The sequence below is a fragment of the Dasypus novemcinctus genome, chromosome 10 (genome assembly GCF_030445035.2).
Source record: "Dasypus novemcinctus isolate mDasNov1 chromosome 10, mDasNov1.1.hap2, whole genome shotgun sequence".
Taxonomy (NCBI): Eukaryota; Metazoa; Chordata; class Mammalia; order Cingulata; family Dasypodidae; genus Dasypus; species Dasypus novemcinctus.
Window position 1 is genome coordinate 7,373,990 of NC_080682.1, and position 17,371 is coordinate 7,391,360.

The 17,371-nt window shown below is 41.6% G+C and overlaps 1 protein-coding gene and 1 pseudogene across 2 annotated transcripts in view; one reads left to right on the top strand and one right to left on the bottom strand.

Annotated features, from left to right (window-relative positions):
- The window catches only part of KDM2A (lysine demethylase 2A), a 132,855-nt gene that overhangs the window by 77,684 nt on the left and 37,800 nt on the right, over positions 1–17,371 (bottom strand). The gene's annotated exons all lie outside the window — the stretch shown is intronic.
- Positions 14,028–15,457, top strand: LOC139439734 (glycerol-3-phosphate phosphatase-like; annotated as a pseudogene).

Here is a 17,371-nt window from a genome sequence, read left to right on the forward strand (position 1 = left end):
ATCTAGGCCCCCAGGGCAGGATACCCTAAAGGGGAAGAAAGTGGAGGCAGAAAAGCCTCAAAGAAAAAGAAGTATGTTTGTGTGTGGGAGGAGGGATTATAAATTGAACTACAATAATACAAAAGGTTCCCAAAACTCAAAAGTGTAAGGAAAACAGGATACTGAGGGAGAGAATTTAAACTAATCATAGGTGTCAGGGGAGGAAATTTTGCACAAAAACAAACAATGCCTACTACACCAGGAAAATGGATCATTCGTAATGGCGCAACATTATATGGACTCATATCCCTCAAATTGGCAGACTACAAACAAACACAATATATTTATTAAATTGTTTAGTGTAAAGCAGGATAAACGTCAAGAGATAAGAAAGCAAGAATACTTGTAAAAATACAAATATTACTTTTGTGGGAAGCGGATTTGGCTCAATGGATAGAACGCCCACCTACCACATGGGAGGTCCAGGGTCAAACCCAGGGTCTCCCGACTGTGTGGTGAGCTGGCCCATATGCAGTACTGATGTGCACAAGGAGTGTCCTGCCATACAGGAGTACCCCCTGCGTAGGGGAGCTCCATACGCAAGGAGTGCACCCCGTAAGGAGAGCCACCACGCGCAAAAAAGGTGCAGCCTGCCCAGTAGTGGCTCCGCACACACAAGACAGTTAACGCAGCAAGATGATGCAACAAAAAAAGACATAGATTCCCGGTGCAGCTGACAAGAATACAAGTGGACACAGAAGAATACACAGCGAATGGACAGAGAGAGCAGACAACTGGGGGAAGCGGGAAAGGGAAGAGATAAATAAAAAGTAAATCTTTAAAACAAAAACAAAGCAAACAACATTCCTTTTGTTTTGAAGAAGGAAAAACATACTCTAAAAGTTATAAAAAATAACTTATGAAACAATAAAACATTTAAAAACAAAAACAAAAACAGAATGGATCAAGATTCCCAATGACAGAACAGAACAAAGGAAGTTTTGTCTTGGAGGTGAAACAACTGAACTGGAAGTGCAGTCTTAAAAGGGCAAGAATCAGATGGAAAAGAGTTGAGAAAATCTAAAAAGTTAAGTATGGACTACCCTAATAAACATCCAGGATTAAGTTGGACCACATGTCAAAGAAAAGCCTTAACACAAAGCCAATCAACAATAAAACCCTATGGAGGGAAGTGGTTGTGGCTCAACTGGTGGAGCATCCGCCACCTACCATATGGAGGGTCCAGGGTTCCATACCCAGGGCCTCCTGGCCCGTGTGGTGAGCTGGCCTACACACAATGCTGCCACACACAAGGAGTGCCATGCCATGCAGGGAACACCCTGTATAGGGGTGACCCACACGCAGGCGGTGTGCCCTGCAGGGAGAGCTGCCCTGCACGAGAGAAGCGCAGCCTGCCCAGGAGTGGTGACGCACACATGGAGAGCTGATGCTGCAAGATGATGCAACAGAAGAGAGACACGGTTTCCTGGTACTGCATGACAAGAATGCAAGCAGACACAGAAAAACATGCAGTAAATGGACACAGAGAGCAGACAATGGGGGAGAAGGGAAGAGAAATGGATAAAATAAATCTTAAAAAAGAAAAAAACCCCTAGGGAAACGGATGTGGTTCAACCAACTGGGCTCCCATCTACCATATAGGAGGTCCAGGGTTCGATGCCCAGGGGCTCCTGGTGAGGACAAGCTGGCCCATGCAGCTAGCTGACCCATGTGGAGTGTCAGCCCACACAGGAATGTAGCCCCATGCAGGAGTGCCACCCTGCATGGGAATGCAGCCCTACACGGGGAAGCCACCCCATGAAGGAGTGTCGGCTGACACGGAGAGCTGGCACAGCAAGATGACGCAACAAGAGACACAGAGAAGAGAAAATAAGAAGATGCAGAATTGGGAGCTGAGGTGGCACAAGAGAGTATTTGCCTCTCTCTCACTCTGGAAGGTCCCAGGATCAGTTTCCCAGAACCACCTGATGAGAATACAAGCAAACAACAGAAGAACACATAGCGAATGGACACGGTGAATGCAACTGGGGGGGGGGGGGTGGAGTCAGGGAATATATAAAAAATAAATCTTTAAAAACAAACAAACAATAAAACTCTAGCCAAGAGGGAGAAACTGACTTTCAGAGTTAACTTATCAAGGTAATCAGATGTCCAAACATCAGCAAAAAATTACAAGCCATACTAAGAAGAAACAGAAGGATGTGGCTCAGTCACGGAAAAAGTTAAAACTTTACAGGAGACACAGAATTTGGAACAACTAATGAAAGAAATTTGAACATATATGGATATAAAGCCAAAGGATATTAAAATGATAATGTATGTACATAAAAAGAATTTCAAAATATAAAAAGAAACACAACAATACAGGGATGACAGGCACAAAAGTAGAGATTAAAAACACACTAGAGAGGGAAGCAGACTTGGCCCAGTGGTTAGGGCGTCCATCTACCACATGGGAGGTCCGTGGTTCAAACCCCGGGCCTCCTTGACCCGTGTGGAGATGGCCCATGCGCAGTGCTGATGCATGCAAGGAGTGCCATGCCACGCAGGGGTGTCCCATGTGTAGGGGAGCCCCCACACACAAGGAATGAGCCTAGTAAGGAGAGCCGCCTAGCACGAAAGAAAGTGCAGCCTGCCCAGGAATGGCGCTGCACACACAGAGAACTGACTCAACAAGATGACGCAACAAAAAGAAACACAGATTCCCGTGCCACTGACAACAACAGAGGTGGATAAAGAAGACAACGCAGCAAACAGAACAGACAACCGGGGCGGGGGGGAGGGGAGAGAAATAAATAAATAAATAGATCTTAAAACACACACACACACACACACACACACTAGAAGGAAGCAGATATGGCTCAAGTGATGGGGCTCCTGCCCACCATACAGGAGGTCTGTGGTTCCACTACCGGTGCCTCCTAAAGAAGACAGCAAGCTGCTATGACAGGCAGGTGTGGCAAGCTAACACAAGATGATACAACAAGAGACACAAGAAGAAAAACATAAAGGGAGACACAACAAAGCAGACAGAAGAGGTTCCTGGTGCCTCCTTAAAGAACATGACCAGGGGGGCAAGCTGACATGACCAGATGACACAAGAGACACAAGAGGAAAAATATAATGAGAGAGGACAAAAAAAGGGAACAGAGGTGGCTTAAGAGATTAGGCACCTCCCTCCCACATCTGAGGTCCCAGATTCTGTTCCTGGTATCTCTTAAAGAAGCAAAGAAGACAGAGACATGGCAAGTGCAAAACAATGGGGGATGGGAGAAGTAAATAAATAAAATAAATCTTTTTAAAACGCACACTAGGGGGAGCAGATGTGGTTCGAGCACTTGGGTGCCTGCCTCCCACATGCAAGGTCCCAGACTCAGTTTCCAGGTCCTCATGAAAAAACAAACACAAAGAACAAGCAAAACAAACAAGAAAATTAACTCGGGGAAGCTGATGTGGCTTCCTACACATGAGGGTCCCAGATTCAATCCCTGGCCCCTGTACCTAAAAAAAAAAAACCACTAGAAAAGGAGTTCGTAACAAGGGGTTCATGACATTGAATTTAAATTCAATAGAACATTATTCTTGTGGGGAACGTGTTGGTGTGGGTATGGTATATTTATCAAATAATATGCAGTATAGTGTGGACTTAGTAAGAGGTCTGTGGTTTTCACTTGACTGGCAAAGGGGTCTGTGGAACAGAAAAGGAGATTTGCACTAGAGGCACACAAGAGGAGATTTGAACAGGTGGAAAAGAATAGTGAACTATTAATAAAAGACAGAACAATCAAAATCATACAGTCAGAAAAATAAAGAATAGAAAAAGATTGATCAGTATTGTCAGGGATTTGTGTGACAGCATAAAGCACACAAAACATATACATCATGGGTGTTCCAGAAGGAGAAGGGAAAAGGGAAAGAATATTTGAGGAAAAAATAGCTGAATATTTCCCAACTCTAATGAAAAACATAAATATATATGTACAAAAAGTGCAATGTACTCCAAACAGAATAAGCCCTGTTAAGACCTATTCTAAGACACACATAATTAAAATACCAAATGCCAAAAATAGAGAATTTCGAAAGCGGAAAGAGAAAAATGAAAAGAGAAAATGTCTCTTACATGGGATCCTCAATAAGACTATTGCCAATTTCTCAGCAGAAACCATGGAGGCAAGAAGGCAATGGCAATCGTATGATATATTTAAGGTACTGAAAGAGAAAAACTGCCAGCCAAAAATTCTATGTCCAATGAAACTGTCCTTCAAAAATGAGGAAAAGTTTAAAATATGCATAGATAAACAAAAACTAAGAGAGTTCATCAACAAGAGACCTGCCCTACAAGACTTACTAAAGGGACTTCTGCAGGCTGAAAGGAAAAGTCAGGTGAGAGTGGGTTGTATAGTGTGAAGAAATGAATTAAAAACAAATAAATGCATAAATACAAAACCCAATAGTGCTGTATCCTCAATATACAACTCTACTCTTCTAATTCCTATAAGAGTCAGAATAAAACTGAACAAGAAAAAAAGGTTATCTCCCAATAAAGGACATGCAAAACAAAGTGGTAAGTGAACAAAAACCGCACAAAGATAGGAAAAAGGAATATGGGAACAAAGAACATGTATACTCTGGGAGGTCCGCGGTTCAAACCCCGGGCCTCCTTGACTCGTGTGGAGCTGGCCCATGCGCAGTGCTGATGCGCGCAAGGAGTGCCCTGCCACGCAGGGGTGTCCCCCGCGTAGGGGAGCCCCATGCGCAAGCAGTGTGCCCCGTAAGGAGAGCTGCCCAGCGCAAAAGAAAGTGCAGCCTGCCCAGGAATGGCGCTGCCCACACTTCCCGTGCCGCTGACGACAACAGAAGCGGACAAAGAAACAAGACACAGCAAATAGACACAGAGAACAGACAACCGGGGGGGAAGGGGGGGAATTAAAAATAAATAAATAAATATTAAAAAAAAAGAACATGTATACTCCTGAAGTAAAGTTGGTATCTTCAAATCCTCAGTTTATAGGTGTAGGTTATGTAATATAAAGCCCAGGGTAACCACAAAGAAAAGTTTTTTGAAAACATACAGAAGGGGTAGATGTGGCTAATGCAGTTGAGAACCTGCTTCCCACAAGGGAGGTCCCGGGTTAGGTTCCCCGTACCTCCTTAAAAACAAGCAAGCAAGCAAAAAAAGAACAAACTAACAACTCCGGGGAACCGATGTGGCTCATAGGTTGAGTCCTGGCGTCCCATATAGGAGGTCCCAAGTTCAATTTGCCCCAGTACCACAAAAGAAGAACACACACACAAAGACACACATACAGAATCAGAAGGTGTCAGTCAGAAACAGCACAAGAGATAACTATACAAAAAAGGAGACTGCAATAAAGGAAAAGAGACAACAGAAAGATATGATAAATAAATACCAAAGGACAAAATGGCTAGAGTACTGCCTTTCAATTAATATCACTGAATAGTAATGGATTGAAATTCCAATCAAAAGATACAAATTGCATCCAGCATCCATGTGGAATCTAAGCCCTCTCTTGATATAGATGTGGAATGGACACAACCATTCCAAGGTCCACAGGATGGAGGAATAGAGTATAGATTAGAATGGACTTACTGATATTCTATTCATGAACTACTGTGATTAGTAATCAAAGAAAATGTGGCATTGGTGTGGAGAGAGTGGCCATGGTGGCTGCTGGGGATAGGGAATGGGAGGAAGAGATGAGTTGTGGGGGTATTTTCAGGACTTGGAGTTGTCCTGGGTGGTGCTGCAGGGACAGTTACTGGACATTGTATGTCCTCCCATGGCCTACTGGGTGGAATGTGGGAGAGTGAGTGCTATGATGTGGATGGACCATTGACCATGAGGTGCAGCAGTGCTCAGAGATGTATTCACCAAATGCAATTAATGTCTCATGATGATGGAGGAGACTGTTGTTATGGGGGGAGGAGTGGGGTGAGGGGGGTGGGGGGTATATGGGGACCTCACATTTTTTTAATGTAATATTAAAAAAAAAAAAAAAGACAAAAAAAAAGATACAAACTGGCTGAATGGACAAAAGAACATAATCCAACTACATGCTGTTGACAAGAGTAACAAAGTGAAAGGTTAGAAAAGATAATCTATGCAAATAGCAACCAAAAAAGAGCTTGGACAAATGACACACCTCACTGTGGTGTGTTGATGGAGGGGTGTTGTTTGGGAATTCTGCACATGTGCATGATTGTTTTATAAGTTTACAACATCTGCCAAAAAAAAAAAACCATGTAAAAAATAATAATAGGTTGGGTTGGGGGAAAAACACACCAAATGTAAGATAATGATTAGTAAGATTTTGACAGTGTTCTTTCATAGCTTCTAACAAATGTCTCATGACAATGCAAGGTTTTGGTGGAGGGTTGATGTATGGGACTCCTGTATGATGTTATGCATGTTTGCTTTGTAAGTTCACAACTTTTACTATATACGTAATTGTTTATGTATGTTCATATATAAATGATGTAAAGATAAAAATAATCAGATTGGTTGGGGGAAAATACTTTGTTTAGTGGTAATATTTTGACAATGCTCTTTAGTCATTACTTAAAAAGGTTTAAAAACAATGCAAGTTATTGGTGGTAGGGTGAGATGTTATATATGGTTGTTCGATGTTATCTACGTTTGCTTTGTAAGTTCACAACTATTATACACTTGTTTAGGTATGTTTATGTATGAGTGATAAATTTCAATGAATTAAAAAGTTTTTTTTTAAAAAAAGAGCTTTGATAGCTATACTAATATCGGACAGAATAGACTTTAAGTCAAAAGCTATTAAAAGAAACTTTGGCAGTTTTTAAATTATTTATGAATTCCAAAAAAAGATATTATGTTTGCAAATTGGTCTGTTCCTCTGGGTGTGAACCTTTTTGATTATGTTAGATTCAGATAAGATGTCTTTGATTAAATTATGTTAAGATTAGAGCTTTGATTCAATCATGTCAATAGGGTATAACTCAGGGTTGAGTCCCCACGTCCTAGATGGGCTAAATAAATGGACACTCGCTCAAAAAGACAAACAGAAGAAAACGATACGGAAGGGGGAAGCGGATCTGGCTCAATGGATAGAGCATCTGCCTATCACATGGGAGGTCCAGGGTTCAAACCCAGGGCCTCCTGACCCGTGTGGTGAACTGGCCCACACACAGTGCTGATGCGCGCAAGAAGTGCCATGCCACACAGCGGTGTTCCCCATGTAGGGGAGCCTCACATGCAAGGAGTATACCCTGTAAGGAGAGCCGCCCACATGAAAAAAGTGCAGTCTGCCCAGGAATGGCGCTGCACACATGGGGAGGTGATGCAGCAAGATGGCGCAACAAAGAGAGACACAGATTCCTGGTGCTGCTGACAAGAATACAAGTGGACACAGAAGAAAACACAGCAAATGGACACAGAGAGCAGACAACTGGGGGAATCTTTTTTTAAAAAAAAAACACAGAAGAGGAAAGAATTTGGTCGTTTCAGTCCTGTCATGTGACGAGAAGCCGCGGGAAGAGGCCTACAGCTGAGACTGGAAGAAGCTGGGTCCATGGAGCCTTAAGAGGAAGAAGGAAGGCGAGACCAGGCAAGGGTTGCCCGCCATATTTGCTTCACCACATGGCTAGAAACTTGGGTGAGGAAATATCCTTGATTTGGACTCTTTAGGGCCTTGTAACTGCAAGCATTTACCCCAACTAACCTTTATAAAAGCTAACAGACTTCTGATATTTTACATCAGCACTCCTTCTGGCTACCTGAAACAAAGATGGGACACTGTATATTAATGAAAGGGGCAATCCTAAAAAAAAAAAAAATTCATAAATATATACACATCTTACCATAGTTCCCCCACATACTGAGGCAAACACTGGTGAAAAAAAAGTGAAGGGAGAGGGAAACATGTGGCTCAAGACATTGGGCTTCCATCTACCATAAGGAGGTCCCGGGTTCAGTTCCCAGGGCCCCCTGGTGTAGGCAAGCTGGCCCGCATGGAGAGCTGATGCAACAAGATGATGCAACAAAAAAGAGACACAGAGTAAAAACAATGAGAGACACAACAAACCAGAAGTTGAGGTGCCTTGAGCGCCTGAGTGCCTTTCTCCCTTGTCAGAATGTTCCAGGATTGGGGTTCCCAGTGTCTCCTAAAGAGAAGTCAAGAAGGGAAACGGACTTGGCCCAGTGGTTAGGGCATCCATCTACCACATAAGAGGTCCGCGGTTCAAACCCCGGGCCTCCTTGACCCGTGTGGAGCTGGCCCATGCGCAGTGCTGATGCGCGCAAGTAGTGTCCTGCCACGCAGGGGTGTCCCCCGCGTTGGGGAGCCCCACGCACAAGGAGTGCACCCGTAAGGAGAGCCGCCCAGCGCGAAAGAAAGTGCAGCCTGCCCAGGAATGGCGCCGCCCACACTTCCCATGCCCTAACAACAACAGAAGCGGACAAAGAAACAAGATGCAGCAAATAGACACAGAGAACAGACAACTGGGGGAAGGGGGGGGAGTTACATAAATAAATAAATAAATCTTTTAAAAAAAAAAGAGAGAAGTCAAGAAGAGAAGACAAGCAGACAAAGAACAATGTGCAGCGAATGGACACAGAGAGCAGAGAGTGAGTGCAAGTGGCAAGTGAAGGCGGGGGGGATGAAAAAATAAATCTTTAAAAAAAAAAGTGAAGGAAGAAACAGACAACTCTACAATAATAGTTAGTGAATTCAATATACTGATTTCACCAATAGATAGACTATCTAGACAAAATATTAATAAAGACACAGAGGGAAGCAAGTGTGGCACAATTGGCTGAGTGCCTACTTCCCATATATGAGGTCCCAGATTCAATCCCCAGTGCCTCCTTAAAATAGAATTTTTTAAAGGATACATAGAACTTAAATAATATGGTAAGTGAACCATTCAGACCTAAAGACAATATACAGAACAATAAACCCCAAAACAGCAGGATGTACATTCTTCTCAAGTGCTTATGGATCATTCTCCAGGATAAACCACATGTTGGGTCACAAAAAAAGTTTCAATAAATATAAAATCAATTACAGGAAAATCCACAAACATATAGAGGTTAAATAACACACTCTTAAGCAATCAGTGGGTCAAAAAAGAAACCATAAAGGAACTCAGTAAATATCTTAAGGCAAATAAAAATGAGAACATAACATATTAAAACTTACGGGGGGAAAAAAACTTACGGGGGCAGCAGACTTGGCCCAGTGGTTAGGGCGTCCGTCTACCACATGGGAGGTCCGCAGTTCAAACCCCGGGCCTCCTTGACCTGTGTGCAGCTGGCCCAGGCACAGTGCTGATGCGCTCAAGGAGTGCCGTGCCATGCAGGGGTGTCCCCCATGTAGGGGAGCCCCACGCGCAAGGAGTGTGCCCCGTAAGGAGCCGCCCAGCACAAAAGAAAGTGCAGCCTGCCCAGGAATGGTGCCAGCTGACACAACAAGATGATGCAACAAAAAGAAACACAGATTCCTGTGCCTCTGACAACAACAGAAGAGGACAAACAAGATGCAGCAAAAAGACACAGAGAACAGACAACAGGGGTGGGGGGGAAGGGGAGAGAAAGAAATAAATCTTTCAAAAAAAAAAACTTAATGGGATGCAGCAAAGTCAGTGTTGAAAGGGAAATTTATAGCCCTAAACACTCACAGTAAAAAAAAGAAAAAAGAGCTAAACTCTAAGACCTAACTGCATACCTGGGAGAACTAGAAAAAGAACAAACAACTAATCCCAAAGTAAGCAGAAGGAAATAAGTAACAAAGGTTAGAGCAGAATAAAGGAAATGGAGAATGAAAAAACAATAAAGAAAATTAAAGAAACCAAAGTTGGTTCTTTGAAAAGATCAATTGACAAATCCTTAGCTAGGCTGGCAAAGAAAAAAAGAAAGATGTAAATAAATGATTATAAGAGGCTACAATGAACAACTGTATACCAACAAACTAGACAACCTATATGAAATGGTAAAATTCCTAAAAACACACAACGTATATTGACTCTAGAAGAAACAAGACCAATTATAAGTAAAGAAAATGAATCAGTCATAAAAAAATATCCCACTAAGAAAAGTCCAGGATCAGATAGCTTCATAGAATTCTAGCAAACATTCCAAAAAGAAATAAACCAATCTTGCTCATACTCATTCAAAAAGTTGAGGAGGAGGAAACACTAGCTAAACCCATTCTATGAGGCCTACATAACCCTAATTCCAAAGTCAGATAAAGATATTATAAGACAAGAAAATTACAGACCAATTTCTAATATGAATATGGATGCGAAAATCCTCAACAAAATATTTGCAAACCTAATCCAACAGCACATTAAAAGAATTATACACCATGATCAAGTGTGATTTATCCCAGGTAATAATGTAAGGTGGTGCAACATAATAACCACAATTTTATCGAGTGACACAGGAAAGGCATCTGACAAAATTCGGCATCCTAGTTTGATTAAAACACTTAGAAAAGTAGGACTAGGAAGAAACTTCCTAAACGTGATAAAGGGCATATATGAAAAACCCACAGTTAACATCATACTCAATGGTGAAAGACTGAAAGCTTTCCCTCTAAGATCTGTAACAAGACAAGGATGACCACTGTCACTGCTGTCATTCAACACTGTATTGGAAGTTCTAGCCAGAGCAGTTAAGGCAAGAAAAAGAAATAATACGCACCAAACAGGAGGAGAAGTAAAACTTTTTCTATTTGCAAATGACATGATCCTATGCATATAGAAAGTCCCCAAAAATCTACAACAAAGCTACTAGGGTTAATAATGAAATTCAGCAAAATGGCAGGGTACAATATTAATATGCAAATATCAGTAGTATTTTGGGAGCAGATATGGCTCAAATGGTTGAGCTTATACCTCCCATATGGGAGGTTCTGAGTTTGGATCCCAGTGCCTCCTGGAAAAAAAACAACAAAAAACTAACAAGCAAAACAAACGAAAAAACCAAAGCAGGAAAGATAATGTGGCTCAGTGGTTGAGCACTGGCTTCCCATATACGAGGTCATAGGTTCAATCCCCGACCACCAGTACCTAAAAAAAAAAAGTTGTTTCTATACACTAGTAATGAGCACTCTCAGGAGGAAAAAGAGAAAAAAATTCCATATACAATAACAAGTATTAAATATCTGGGAAAAATTAAACCAAGGATATTGAGGACTTGCACACAGAAAACTACAAAACATTGCTAAAAGAAACCAAAGAAGACCTATATAAATGGAAGGATATTCCGCCTTCAGGGATTGGAAGACTAAATATCATTAAGATGTCAATTCTACCCAAAATTACAGATTCAATGCAATTCCAGTCAAAATTCCAACTGCCTACTTTGCAGAAATGGAAAACCTATTATCAAATAGGCTATTTGGGGCTAATTGGGGCACCAAATAGCCAAACATATATTGAAAAAGAAGAATGAACTTGGAGAACTCATATTTCCTGACTTTAAAGCATATAACAAAGCTACAATGGTCAAAACAGCTTAGTACTAACACAAGAATAGGTATATTGATCAATGAAATAGATTTGAGAGCTCAGAAATAGACCCTCACATCTACAGCCAAATGATTTTTGATAAGGCTGCCAATTCCACTCAATTAAAAATAGTCTCTTCAACAAATGGTGCTGGAAGAATTGGATATCCATATGCAAAAGAATGAAAAAAGACCCCTATCTCATACCATATACAGAAATTAATGGATCAAAGATCTAAATAAAAGAACAACACTAAAAAACTAATAGAAGAAAATACAGGGAATTGTATTAGGCAATGGTTTCTTAAAGACAATATAGGATCTTATATTAGGCAATTGTTTTCTTAAAGTTTACACCCAAAACATAAGCAACAAAAGAAAAAAAAATAGATAAATGAGATCTCCTCAGAACGGAAACCACATATCTGACACAGGCTTACTATCCAGAATATATAAACAAATTCTTTACACTTTGGATGAATTGTATGCTTTATTAATATGTATCAATAAAACTGATTTGTTTAAAAAGAAAAAAACAGAAATACTACAACTCAACAATTAAAATACCAATATCCCAATTAAAATGGGCAAAAGACATTGAATAGACATTTCTCAAAAGGGGATATACAATTAGATAAAAAGCATATGAAAAGATGCTCAACATCACTAGCAATTGGGGAAATGCAAATCAAAACCACAGAGATATAATTTCACACCCACTAGAATGATTACTATTAAAAAAATAGAAAATTATACACATTGGAGAGGATATAGAAATTTAGGGAGACTCATTCATTGCTGTTGGGAATGTATAACAGCGCAGCAGCTGTGGAACATAGTTTGGCAATTCCTAAAGAAACTACATATACAATTACATAAAACCTGGCAATCACACTATTAGGTATATACCCAGAAGAAAGCAAGGACTCAATCAGATATTTGTACACCGACGTTCATAGCAGCATTATTCACAAGCGTCCATCAAATGATGAATGGATAAACAAAATGTGGCATATACATACGACTGAAATATTATACTGCCGTAAAAAGGAATAAATCCTGCTGCACGCAACAGGAAGGACCATTAAGGTCATTATGCTGACTGAAATAACCTAAACACAAAAAGACAAATATTGTATAATTGCACTGACATGAAAAAATTATAATAAGCAAACTCAAAGAGTTAGAATTGAGAATATACTTCCAGGAAGGTGGCAGATTAGAAAGACATGAGACTCTCTTCTCCAGAAAAAGAGCTAAAGTATAGGCTGAAAGACCCTGGAAAAAGATCTTCTGGGTTTAGGACAACACTCCAAGGCTGGACACCGCCCAGAGGAGAAAGGGATAAAGCAGGGGAATCACAATGACAGAGCTCTGAATTGAAACCAGCGGCTTCTACTGACAGCACCCTCACCCTCACTGAAGACACTTTAGTACTCTCAGGTCTCTGGGCCTGCAGCTACAGACAAAGGGGGCTCAAAGAATCCATCATTCCAGGAAAGGGGAGAGAGGGACACAGCCTAAGGCTGACTCAGCTTTTGACTCACAAATTTGGTCTGCTGTATCCCAGCAGCCCTTCCAGGTCTAGTGGAGCCATGCCATTATCTGCCTTAGGGGCTGGCAAGGGGCTAGAGATAGACAACCCTCCCAATCTCCTTCTCTACTAACCTGGACTGATGGTTAAGGACTCAGAGGGGAGTGGAAATATTTCCTACCGAGGAAAAGGTTGGGGAGGGGGAGGCTGCCAGAGAAGGCTGGAGAACTGTCTCTGAGAAAGTTTGAATTACATGGCCCTCAGCCTCTAGGCAGGAAGCTCTGTCACAATGATCCAGTCCGTGTTGCAACAAATACACTCCCACCAGGCACTGAACTGAGCACTGCCAAAGAGCACCATCTGCTGGCAGAACAAGGAAGTGCATGTGAGAAAATTAAAAGTAAGTAAGAGAGCCTTTTTCGGGTCTTTATAACTTACCTCCCCAAGGCCCTAGGAAGCAGGTCTGCAACCAGTTATTGGGTCCAGAGCCCAGTTCTGAGCAACTAGCAGAGACAATCCTAACAATCCAGGTCAAGGCAAGAATCAAAGAGGAGTGGTAACACACTGGTTATCTCCACTAAATCCCTACAAAAGAGAAAGATAATGAGCATTTGGGTAAACTACATCCTAATCAGATGCCTAGACATTAGCAAAAAAATTATGAGCCATACTAAGAAAATGAAAGACATGGCCCAAGAAAAGGAATATTTCAAAGCCCAAGAGGAGAGGCACGATTCGAGACAACTTATTAGCGAGATGCACACAAATTTCCAAAATCAGGTTAATGAGTTGAAAGACAACAGGAGTACAGAGATAAATGATATCTAGACGTCATTGAGGAGGGAAAAAAGAAAAGAAGATGACTTTGAGCAAGCACAAAGAAAAATCTGAAATCCTGAACAGAAAAGTAACAGAGGTCATGGGAATGAAAAACACAACAGATGAGATCAAAAACACATAAGAGGGCCAGGGGTGGCTGCGGCCCCCACTGCATGTGGCTAAGCGCCGAATGGGCCTGGGCACTGCTGGCCAACACAGACATGCTGCTGTTCAAATGCAACAGCATGCTTTGACGTGGTGGAGCGGCAGTGTCTGGCACACCTGAGGCCCTGTGGCAAGTGCCTGGGCTTCATCACCAACAACAGCAGTGAGACCTGTGAGGCCTACCCAGAGAAGCCGCAGTACCTGGGCTTTGATGGCTGAGCCGGGCCAGGCACCAGCCATGAGGTCATGAGCACAGCCCTCTACCTGCACCAGCACCTGGTGGGCACACCAGCCCCGAAGGCCTATGTGCTGGGTGGTACAGCACTGGCAGCCGAGCTAGAGGCCACCAACATTACCTGCATGGGTGTGGGGCCCGAGCTGTTGTGGGGTGATGGCCCCAGTGACTGGCTGGACATGGCCGCTCGAAACCAATGTGCGTGCCATGGTGGTGGGCTTTGACACGCACTTCACCTACATGAAGCTCGTCCAAGCTGTGCATTACCTGCAGCGGCCCGGCTGCATGCTTGTGGGCACCAACATGGACAACCAACTCCTGCTGGAGAATGCCACTTCATTGCGGGTACGAGCTGCCTGGTGTGCACTATTGAGATGGCCACCAAGAACCAGACCGACATTATCGGCAAGCCCAGCCGCTTCATCTTCAACTGCATGTCCAAAGAGTACAGAGCCAACAACCCCTAGCGCACCGTCACGGTGGGAGACTGGGTGGACACAGACATCCTCCTGGGCGTCACCTGTGGCCTGAAGACCATCCTGATCCTCACTGGAGTCTCCATCCTCAAGGAAGTCAAGAGCAATCAGGAAAGCAACTGCATATCCAAGAGGAAGATGGTCCCCAACTTCTATGTCGACAGCATAGCCAAACTTTTGCCTGCCCTTCAAGGTTATAATCTCCAGAATGAGAAAAAAAAAGTGGAAAAAAAAAACATTAGAGGCATACTCGAAATGATAGAAGAAAAAATAAGTGATACCAAAAACAGAACAGCTGAAATTGAAGAGAAAAGAACACAAAGAGAAAAAAATGGAAAAAACTGAACAGGGGCTCAGAGAGTTGAATGACAACACAAATCAGGAGTTCCAGAAGAAGGGAAGAGAACAGGGGCAGAAAGAGCATTTGAGGAAATACTCTTGAGCTGAAAATTTCCCAATGCCACAAAAGAAATGAACTTCCATGTCCAAGAAGCGCACCAAACACCAATCAGAATTATTCTCAATAGGCCTACTCCAAAACACATACTATTCAGAATGTCAAATGTCAAAGATCCATATAGTTGCAAATAAAAAAAAGTGTGAAGCATAAAAAAATAAAAAGTCAAAGAGCAAGAGAAAATTATGAGAGCAGCAAAGGAAAAACAAACCATCAAATATAATGTATGCCCAATAAGACTTAGCATGGATTTCTCTTCAGAAACCATGAAGGCAAGAAGACAATGGAATACCACTAGGATACTGAAAGAGAAAAACTGTCAGCCGAGAATTCTTTATCCAGCAAAATTATCCTTCAAATACGAAAGTGAGTGTACAATATTCATAAACAGAAGCTAAGAGCATTTGCAAGAAAGAATCCACGCTCACAGGAAATATTAAAGGAAGCCTTAGAACCTGAAATAAAGACAGAGGAGAGAGGGGCCTGGAGGAAAGTAAAGAAGGAAGAATAGGGAAAGGATAACCAAAAGACTAAAAGGACAGGCAAAAATATGATATTACGTAAGAAAACCGAATGAAATAGTGGAGGTAAATAATGCATTTACAATAATATCACTGAATGTGAATGGATTAAACTCTCCAATCGAAACATGCAGGCTGACAGAATGGGTTAAAAAACATGAGCCATCCATATGCTGCTTACAAGAAACGCACCTGAGACCCAGGGATACAAACCAGCTCAAAGTGAAAGGTTGGAAAAACATACTTCAAGCGAATAGTAACCAAAAAAGAACAGGGGTAGCTATGCTAATATCAGACAAACACACTTTAAATACAAAAAAGTTGTAAGAGATACAGAAGGCTATTATATATTAATAAAAGGGACAATCCACGAGGTAGATATAACAGTCATAAAGATCTATGAACCTAACAGGGTGCCCCAAAATACATGAGACAAACTGGCAAAACTGAAGGGAAAGGGAAGCAGATGTGGGTCAAGTGACTGGGCTCCTGTCTTCCTGGGGCCTCCTGGAGAAAGTGACCTGGCCTGCGCAGAGAGCTGACACAACAAAGGACACAGAGGAGGGACAATGGGAGACACAGAGAATCAAGGAGCTGAGGTGGCTCAAGTGACTGAGTGCCTCTCTCCCACATCGAAGGTCTGCCATCGGTTCCCAGTGCCTCCTAAAGAGAAGACAAGAATAGAAGACAATCAGACACAGAGAGCTGATGGTGAGTGGACATAAAGAACAGAGGCAGAGAGCAAGAACAAAACAGGGGGAGAGGATAAATAAATAAATAAATAAATTTTTAAAAACCTGAAGGGAGAAATAGACATCTCTACAATAATCATTGGAGTCTTCAACACCCCACTCACATCATTAGATAGAAAAACTAGATAGAAGATCAACAAGGAAACAGAACTTGAACAATATGATAAACAAGTCAGACCTAACAAACATATACAGAACACTGCGTCCAAACTCACCAAGTTACATTTTTTCTCAAGTGCCCATGGACCTTTCTCCAGGACAGACCACATATAATGGCACAAATGCAGCTCTCAATAAATATAAAAAGACTGAAATTATACAAAGCACCTTCTCATATGATAATAGAATGCAAGTGGAAATTAATAACAGAAAGGAAAAATTATATTCGCATATGTGTGGAGGATGAACAACACTATTGTGGGGTCCAAGAAGAAGTTGCAAGTCAAATCAGTAAATATATTGAGACAAATGAAAATGAAAACACAACTTATCAAAACTTATTTATGGGATAAATACAGTGAAGCCTGTCTTGAGAGGCAAATTTATAGCCCTAAACTTTTAGGTCAATCAATATTAAAAAAGAAAAAAGAGCTAAACTCAGAGAAACAACTTAGAGAAACTAGAAAAACAACAACAAACCAATCCCAAAGCAAGGAGAAGGAAAGGAATAATAAAGATTAGAGGAGAAATAAATGAAATTGAGGACAAAAAAACAACAGAGAGAATCAACCAAACGAAAAGTTGGTTCTTTGAGAAGATTAATAAAATTGACAAACCCCTAGCTAGACTAACAAAGAAAAAAAGAGAGAAGATGGCAAATAAATAAAATCAGAAATGAAAGGGGGGAAGTTACAAATGACTCCACAGACATAAAAAGGATAAAGAGGATATTGTGAGAAACTGTACATCAA